At 45.0% G+C, this 2,448-nt stretch overlaps 1 non-coding gene across 1 annotated transcript; it reads left to right on the forward strand.

Annotated features, from left to right (window-relative positions):
- The first annotated feature begins 2,175 nt into the window (after positions 1–2,175).
- Positions 2,176–2,248, forward strand: TRNAR-UCG (transfer RNA arginine (anticodon UCG)). The gene has a single exon. It is a non-coding gene; the product is annotated as a tRNA-Arg (tRNA).
- Positions 2,249–2,448: the final 200 nt, after the last annotated feature.

Genomic DNA, 2,448 nt, shown 5'->3' on the forward strand with positions numbered 1-2,448 from the left:
TAAGCAGTTTGTTACGAGTAACAGACGACCAAGAAGCCTGCCAACGGGTAAGGATGGAGGAATAGATAACCGGGTAAAAGTCGGAATATGGAATACCTTTACGGAGATGGGACAAGAGCGGACAGCTTCCCTGGCGGCAGCATCCGCACGCTCATTTAAAGAGACACCAATATGGCTGGAAATACAACAAAACTCAACCGACTTAAATTTACTGTGAACAAGAAACAGCCAATGCTGGATCTCGACAACAACTGGATGAACCGGATTAAAGGACCCGAGAGCCATGAGGGCACTACGAGAGCCAACAACAACTACAAAGGAAGATTGACAACGAGAAAGCAGGAGACGAAGAGCATAAAGAATCGCATTTAGTTCCGCTGTGAAGATGCTAGTCTCCAGAGGTAAGCGACACATATAAGTGCAATCAGGAAAACAACAGAGTAGCCAACACCGTCCGCAGACTTAGACCAATTGGTGAAGACGGAAACGGAGCGGGAGTGAGAAGAAAAGTGCTCAAGGGAAAGGCGTTTGAGAACTGTAGGAGGGGTAAAAGCTTTAGTGATGTGGGTTAATGATGTACAAAACTGCGGAAGGGAGACTCTCCACGGGGGCAAAGAAGGAACAACACGAGTAGAAATATTAGAAATATGAACTGAAAGAGAATCCTGTAAGCGAGATAACCGGACAGAAAGAGGGAGGTGGCGAAGAGGAACAGGAACCGCAGGAGGGGTAAAAGTTAAAACACGAAAGGGGCAAGAAGAAGGATGTTGCAAGGACCGCGCAAGATAGCGAAGACAGTAGCGATCACGGCGGTCCTGGAGAGATAGGAAGCCAGTGTCAACATACAAGCTGAGGACTGGAGTCGAACGAAAGGCACCAGAAATGAGGCGCATACACTGAATTGGATGACCTGAAGACAAGGTCAACTCGCCATCCTGGCATGGAAGTGTGGACGTCACTTGTCCCCCTGGTAGTGAATGTCTGCCACCATACTCTCCATGCAATCAACTCTTCCATTTCGGTGACATAATGAATTATGTTAGCTAAATATACTATTTAGTTTGCAACATCGGAGCGTCGGTGGAGGGGGGGGGGGGTTGGAGAGAGAGAGAGCGGTAGGAAGGAGAGAACGCTAAGAAGAGAGAGAACAATAGAGAAGAGAGAACGTTGTAAAAGGGTTGAACAATAGGGTAGAGAACCTTATAACGGAAGAGAGCAATAAGGAAGAGAGAGAACGCTATAAAGGGAGAGAACAATAGGAGTTTAGAACCAAGGTCAAGAGCTCAGACCTCATCCCCATTACCTGTCCTCATTGCTCCTTCTCAGACCTGTACAAATTCCCAACGTTTTCCTTCATTAACTATTCTGGTTGGGATGCCACTCAGGGCTGCTACGTGACTTGCAGCTGGCTTCTGGAGTTATGTTCCGTGTCATGGGTGCTGGAGAAGGCCAAGAGTGTCCCAGGTAGCTCCTGGGGTCGTGTTCCGTGCTAGGAGTACTAACACGAAGATACTTCCAGTTTCTCCTGAGATAATGTTCCCAGGAGAAACAGATCCCGTAGCACAGTTCTGTGCTACGGGATCTAAGAAAAATCAAGAGACTACCAGAGAGCTCCTGGGGTAATGTTCCGTGCTGCGTGTGTCAGAGATTAACTGAATATGACATTCCTCCATGATTTGACACGTTATTGTTTACTAATCATATTGCATTAGCGTAAATATAATTATTATTACGCTTTAATTTGTTTTCATTCATGCAACTATGTAATTACTGTTTTTTTGTAAATGAATGCCTGATCAGAATTATAGAATCCTCGTATATCTTCAAATAACTGTACAACAAAAGCACAGTTTAAGTTTGTATAGTTCTGCATTATAACGAAGAGTTCAAATGGTAAATTGATCACACTGGCTCCCAAAAGTACACCAGCAACCATCAGTCCATTTAACTCATACCAGGTCATAGCTGGGAAGGTAAGGAATCCTTCAGTATAAACAAGTACAAGTGTGTTATGGTCGAGGCCAAAGTCTCGCGTAGTTTCAAAAGTAGATAAGACAGTAACCAACAGGCTTAGATGTCCTCGCCATAGCTAAACAATAGATAACAATACAGGACCCAAGCGCTAAAATTCGACGTGGCATTTACTAAAAAAGTTAACACAAAGCTGCCTTACAAGACCGTGTGGCCTAATGGATAAGGCGTCGGACTTCGGATCCGAAGATTGCAGGTTCGAGTCCTGTCACGGTCGTCATGTAGTTTTTTTCACGAGGAAAGAATTAAAAGAACGCTTCATATCGGTGAAATGTGCTCAAAGCACAGGCAGTATTCACCATACATTATGGGATAAAACCACTAACAAAATGACAATGGAGAATTTCGCTTGTGCATATGTCTGGGAGCCGGTCGGCCGAGCGGATAGCACGCTGAACTTGTGATCCTGTGGTCCTG

Source organism: Procambarus clarkii, chromosome 33, assembly GCF_040958095.1.
Source record: "Procambarus clarkii isolate CNS0578487 chromosome 33, FALCON_Pclarkii_2.0, whole genome shotgun sequence".
Lineage (NCBI taxonomy): Eukaryota > Metazoa > Arthropoda > Malacostraca > Decapoda > Cambaridae > Procambarus > Procambarus clarkii.